Source organism: Corvus kubaryi, unplaced genomic scaffold, assembly GCF_017639235.1.
Source record: "Corvus kubaryi isolate FWS band 111438036 unplaced genomic scaffold, C.kubaryi_AGA036_p1.0 138, whole genome shotgun sequence".
NCBI classification, from domain to species: domain Eukaryota; kingdom Metazoa; phylum Chordata; class Aves; order Passeriformes; family Corvidae; genus Corvus; species Corvus kubaryi.
This window is the reverse complement of record NW_024580672.1, coordinates 14,263,026-14,269,785: the sequence shown is the minus strand read 5'-3', so window position 1 is coordinate 14,269,785 and position 6,760 is coordinate 14,263,026. Positions and strand designations below refer to the sequence as shown.

Below are 6,760 nucleotides of genomic sequence, written 5' to 3'. Positions count from 1 at the left end.
GAAAGATCACACAGGTGAAGTTTGTGTTCACTTGTGGACAACAGGAAACACAAAAAATACCAAAGGACAATAAAACAAATGAAAAAAAAATCCTCACTTCTTGCTATGTTGAAGGAATTTTTGAGTGTGTTTGTCATTTGCTCCAAAAGGAAATATGCCTTGCTATTTATGCAGCAAGTTAGCATATTTCTGAAGACATAAATAAAAATATCAAGGTGAAACACTGAGGAGTTTATTAGCTTAGTTATTAAGAGCTCTTTACACTTAACAACCTAAAGCATACACAGAGCAATTTGCAATCAGCACTTTTTAAGCTCTGAATAATCCATTCCTTAAGCAAGCTTTCCTGCTTCCTTGAAAACATCTGTCATGTCTTCAAACTTTCAAAGAGGAAAGCCAAATTCATTAAAGCAACCTCTTAGCTATGCTTTCCTCTCTCCCTGTTATTCCATCATATCTCCTGTTCTCAAGTGAGCTAATTACTTTGTAATTGGAGCTACAGAGCCTCCTGCCAGGGCAGGACTCAGCCCAGTGAGAACAACTCTCGTGGATGGGATCCAGCTGGATAACTGACAAGTCAACCCAGGGATGTGACAACTGGCAGAGCTGTTGGCCAGGGACACTTGGTCCCCTTTCCTGGTTACACCCTCTCCTCTAATCAGAGATCTGCTCCAGATCCCCTCCTCCCACTGCCATCTCCTCTCCCATCCAGACTGCATTTCCCCACTGATGTATTCCTCCCTTATACACAAACTCCCATCTCCTCCCATCTCCTTCAGCTCTTCCAATCACTGCAGTACCTGAATACCTTCTCTCCCTTCACTCATCAGTTTTTCTTTCATCCTCCTTCTCTCTTTTCCCCTTTTCCTTATTGGTTTTCTCTCTTTTCAACACAATCTGCATTGGAAAAAATAGTTTTGCTGCTAAACAGAATTTGTGAGATGTGCTGTGCTTATTCAAGCCTTGCACTCACAACACCCAGGTTACCTTAATATATTCCCTTAATTATCTTGCTGGCTGACTGCAATACATCATCTTAAACCAAGCTAGCAGTATGCAGTGTACTTAAAGATAGCTCATAGAGAGTAAATGAACCCACCGGTTCTTGCAATGATCATGCAAGTGAGACACCTTCTGGCAAGGGTAACATGAAACTGACACAGTCTGCAAATATAAGACCCCTTTTTTTTTTTTTTAAGTAATACATGAAAACATACCCAGTACAAAGAGATGAGTGGGATCAGAGAAGCAAAATTCATGTTTCAGATATAAATCTGGAAAATGTGCCATTTTTACAGACTTTCTTAGAGCTGAGAATCACAGCACTTCAGCTTCTTTCCCTGACTGTTCAAATTATACTTCTCACTTTCTCTAGACTGAAAGGCTTTAGGAATCATCTCACAGCAGGTCCTTAAATTTTCCTCAAAATCAAAAAGTGAAGAATATAAGTTTCTGCAACACCCACCTGGTAGCTTTCAGGAGAGCTACAACACCATCTGGCACAAGATGCTCTGTGACCTTTCCTATAGGCTTTGCATTCACTTGCTCTTTGTGTTGTTACCCTTAATCTGAAATAAATATTATGATACAGAGACCATACCATGAATCTAAGAACCTAATACAGGCAGCCAATTCAATCAGAGTAGACAGGAGAAGAGGTGGCTTTGTGAGAAGACAGTGAGAAAAAGAATCAGCAAACGAATGAAATAATAACTTTCTTTATCATGGGCCAGGGCAAGGGTCTGTCTCCCACTAAAAAAAACATTACTAAAGCTGTAGCAGAGAACACTCAGGGCAGCACCTCATTTGTCTTGACACAACGCAACATCAATAAGTCATGCTGTAATAGATGTTTTGATTGTGTTTCAAATCTGTATATTTCCCAATCTTTCATGAATACTTTTTTCTGAGGATGGGAAAGAAAGAGATCCAGGAGCTTTGTTCTGAAATAATGCAGTATTTCCCAAATCTGCAATGAGTAAAAATATTTTCATAGATTAACTTACTTAAACTTTGAAGGGAAAATCTTGAAAAAAAAAAAAAAAACAATCCTAATATTTTCATACGGCGATAATGCAACAGCTCAGGTGAAAATTAATGTAAACTAATCAATGTAAACTAAAGGGAGCACTAAAACAGATCCTCATTCTTACATTTCTGTTGCCAACACTGAATTCAAATAGGAACATGCTGGCAGCAATGTAAAGAAAAATAACTTGTTATCCAAAAATTAATCCTAGGCAGCCAAAATGCAGCATACATTATTGAAACATAAGCTGACACACACATAGCATCATCATTGGGATAATTTTATTTAATGTGACAACATCTTGAATTATTTGAAAAACTAATAATTTTCAGTGGATAGGAAACTCCAAAACACACATGAGCTTCCTGACCTCTACACCACCTGTTTCTAAACTCATGAACATTTTAGACATATGCAAGAAGAGTCTATTTGACTGATTGTAAATAGGAAAAGAGCAGATTCTGACACACAGCTCTGTTTGCCATTTGTGGATATGATTGAAAACAAGACCTCCCTTGCTCTGTATTTGGCTGATTGACTCACACAGTCCTTGTTTGTATTATCAGGGGTTTGGAGACCATTGGATCTGATTGCAGGAAATCATTTTCTCTCTGTTCAGATTCATTGTAATTTAGTGCAGACAGAGGGAAGGACAACTTTCGCATTTTTCTGCAGTGTGGTAAAATGTTTTCACAATAATTTTCTACTCTTTTTTTCCTCCCACAGTAGTTTTAAAGCATTCTTAGCTTTGATGGCATCTTTTTTCCTTGCTGGTGGTGCCTGCTGGTGATTAATGTCTAGTTAATAGAATACATTACACAAAATTATCAGTGAGCAAATTAAAATGATCTCTGGCTTTATACTTTCTGAAACCATTAGAGAGGCAAGCATACCTGTGCCATTGCAAGGGAAAAGATCCTGTAATGTTTAATCTGCTTGTGATTTCTGGGAAGCTGTCCCATGATGTATGACTGCCAGGGGAAGACAGTATTGTGTCCCTGAAGACTCCAGGGGAGCAGGGCTTCCTGTACTTCATTAGCCTCCATGCACAAAGTCCTTGTGCCTGAGGTGGCTTCCCTTAAAGGCAGACAGCAGTGAAGGGAGCTGGGTCCAAAGGAAGGTTTCCTGAACTTTCAGTCTTCAGAGATTTGACAGTTGAGCCAAAGGGTGTTTTTTGGGCTTTACTTTGAAGGAAAAAAAAAAAAATCTATTTTCCACATTTAAAAAATAAACAATTTTTTTTTTTTAAGAAAACATTTTTTTACAGATTTCTTTTGGCTGAAACAGTAAGTTCTTGGAGTTTGGGTTTCTGCAAGAAGCCGTACTATTGTCTGAAAAATCAATCCATTAATAACAGCTACCACATGGGAACAGCTCCCGAGTAAATTCTTCCTCCTGGTGTATGGCTGTTTAGAAGTTGCACAGAATACATCTCCTTCTCCTACAGACAACGGGGACGTGGATCATTTCACTCCTCCCATTCTCGCCTTCTAGAAACGCCCACAAGCTGAAAACTCCTAAACAGGGAAAAACAAACCTTAGACACCCATTTTTTACCTTGCTTGGTCTTGTGAAAGGAACAGGCTGCTCTTCTGGCTGGTCTGCAACCCAGCAGACAACACAAGAGGGCTCTGTGGCTGCACAGAGCCGGTCCCACCACCGGGCGCTCCGCGATGGATTTCTCCTCACCTGGTCCTTCCGAGCCGGTCACCGCTGGCTGCTGGCACCCCCTTCCCACGGCCCGGGCTGAGCAGGAGCCCTCCCTTCTCCTGCCTGCAGCTGCTCCAGCTCCCGGCCAGCCTGGCTGCGGACGGGGCTGTCTCTGCACGGCGCTGGCTCGGACGGGGCCCGGCAGCGGGGCAGGGAGCAGCCCTGCCCGGGAGGTGATGGGCGCGGCTGGCAGCCCCTGCTGGAAGTGCCTGCCCCCTCTCTTGAGTCTCTTTCTAGAGCAGCTCAGAGCAGGCAAAGCTCTTTCTCTTCTGAGACCATTAAAGCTTCTGCAGGCAGAGCTGGCCATGTGGATGGTGTCTGCAGTGCGTGATCAGGAACCTCTTGGGCCTGGTGCCTGTTCCCATCTCATCCCCATCTCCATCCTGGGGTTTCTCCCTGGAGCTGCAGTCACCAGTCCTGCTGCAGGAGCCACAGTCTGAGCTATGAGTTGGTTTTTCATTTTCACCATTTTGCCACCACAGCTCAGCTAGTTTTTCTCAGGAGATCTTTCTGGAAAATTTCCCTGCTTGTCTCAAAAACCTGTGAGATTTGTTACAGTAAGAAAAATATCCCCTTCTCACTGACAAGCTCTGACATTTGCTGAGGGCCCTACTCAGCACCAGGAACATCAGGTAGCTGCTGGCCCCATCACAGCTTTGGCATAGATTGGTTCCTCTCTGTTCCTGCAAAAGTGCCACAGACACCTGTGAATGCCCTCCTCAGAAAATTACCCTGGACCACAAAGCCATGGCTCTTGCCTTGCTAACTGACCTTGCTTTTTCCAGCCATCAGAAGTCATAGATGGCATTTTTTCCAAACTCTCTCCTTTACTCTTTTGAAACTGACACCAAAGAAAATCCCAACCTGCTGATGGAAAAAAAAAAAAAAAAACAACTTAAACAGGTAGAATCCAAAAGTCCATGACCTCTTCAGAGTGTGGAGGGTGCTATTATGTTGTAGTCGCTTGATTTAGTTTAGCAGGCTGCAGCTTTCCTGAGAGCTCAGCAGGGATGCTTAGGGCCATTTCGGACGGCCCCGTGGTTCTTGCTCCAGCAGCTACAACCAGTGATGGCAAAGGAGGCAGAGAAGGGTCTCCCATGAGGGTTTAAGAAGACTGTTAATCACATCTTGTCCCAGTGACCCTCAGAGGCAGAGAGATCCCATGACCCGGGTGCAGGGGGCTTTTCTCAAGGGCTCAGGGGCGGTGGCTGGGTGGGGTTGGGGTACAGAAATAGGGAGGAACCAAGGGAGTGACCAAGGCTAGGGCAGAGGAAAGTGGGAGAGGGATTTAGAATCAGAAAAACAGTGGGTAGACAGATCACCAAACTATTACAGTAACTGTCACAGTTTGTCAAACATCCCTGGGCTGCGCCATGTCAAAGACAGAGTAACCCAAGCACATGCAACACCACCTCAGTTCAGACCATGAAGGTGCTTTCATCCATGCAGGCAAGAGCAGCAGGAGCCTGCAGTGAGGAGTTTTACAGCATTAACCAGCATTTCAAAGGATAGACAGCTGTAACCACATCAGTGCAGGGCACTGACCCATACTCAGGGCTCCTCTGAGTGTGTGACTGTCAAAACTCCTTCATATCCATCTGGTCTCACCTGCACGACATGCCCAAAGACCTAAACACCTGTTCTGCAACAGGTTCTCTCTGCAAGTACAACAACAAAACATTTAATGAATGTCGTCCTTCTCCCCTGGACAAAGGGCAGTAGAGCCAGCATGGACATCTGCAGCTGGGTATCTGTGGCACTGAATGGCAGATTCAAGAGAGGACAGGGAATCAGAGCTGGCCTGAGCCCTGCCTGCCCACCATCCCCTCCCACACATGCACAAGCCTTTCTCCTGGTCTGCTTCAATGAATGCACTTGAATCTCTTCACTGCAGGTTTTTCAAGAGGATCCCTGGAGCCTGCTGCACTGCTAGGAGTTGTGCATCTTCTTCCCAACCCATAACATCCACTAACAGTGTCTAGCAGGTCCCAAAGGATTGGAGAAAGTTTGCCCCTTGCCAGCAGGGTGACAGCAGGGATGGCACAGCTGGAGAAGCACAGGTCTGCCCCGCCTGCAGACACACATTCCCTGTCAGGCAGGTCTCCAAGTGGCAGATCAGAGGAGTCAGCAGCTCTGATGCAAATGAACATGTTTTCTCCCTCTCACACACAAATACAAGCCACAGATAAAAGAAGTCATGCCAGAAGCTGCTGTTTATGAGGAGCAGTTTAACACAGATGACTTAGAGAGCAAGTGGAAACTAAGGCTCAGGCTGAGATCCCAGATAAGAGAGGCGAGGGGGAGTAGGTAGTTTCTAGACATGTATCTCAGTGCTCAATGGTGAGAAAAATGTTGAGGCCAGCTCAGGGGTCCCAGGAGCAGAGCAGTATTGAAGGGTCTCCCCTCACAGCTTGAAAGCCTGCTGTGGAAACCAGAAGGAGAGACATGGGACTGCAATGGGACACAGGCAAGGACAAGAAGGGAGGGAGAGGGGAACCCTGTGATGAACCTGCCACCAAAAAGCCATTTTTCCTGTGCCCAAACTCCAGCCTTCCCAAGATCCTCACAAATATTTCTGGACTACAGAGATACAAATAACATCCCTAAACCAGATGGAAAGAGCCTGGGGAGGGGCAGATATTTGTTCAAAGCCAGAGAGGTAAAGAGAGGTCATCCTCATGGAACAGGTCACTGCTCTGTGCCTCCTCTGAGCTGCTCAGTGCCCAGTCCCTGCCACCCCCAGACCCAGCAGGGCCCCTTCCAGGAGAAAGCCTGATTGAAGCTGCTGTTCCTTGAACATGTTTGGAGAAGTGCAATGAAGTTTCCTTTCCAGAGTGACAGGACATGGAACATTCTAGCTCAGAGCCCCCCACAACCTGCCCTCCAAAATGGCACAACATCTTCCTCTCCTCTCATTCATGCTGCTGTGTCTGTGACTGAGCTCTGCCTGCAAGAGACAATTCCATTTCAGTGCAACAGATTCAAACTCTAATTGAGTTTTCCCATTTAAATCCAGGCAGG

The 6,760-nt window shown here is 45.1% G+C and overlaps 1 long non-coding RNA gene across 1 annotated transcript; it reads right to left on the bottom strand.

Annotated features, from left to right (window-relative positions):
- Positions 1-2,288: 2,288 nt before the first annotated feature.
- Positions 2,289-3,907, bottom strand: LOC121659876. Its single transcript, XR_006014492.1, has 2 exons — positions 3,719-3,907; positions 2,289-3,546 (listed from the first exon to the last, which is right to left on the bottom strand). It is a non-coding gene; the product is annotated as an uncharacterized LOC121659876 (long non-coding RNA).
- Between the last annotated feature and the right edge of the window lie 2,853 nt (positions 3,908-6,760).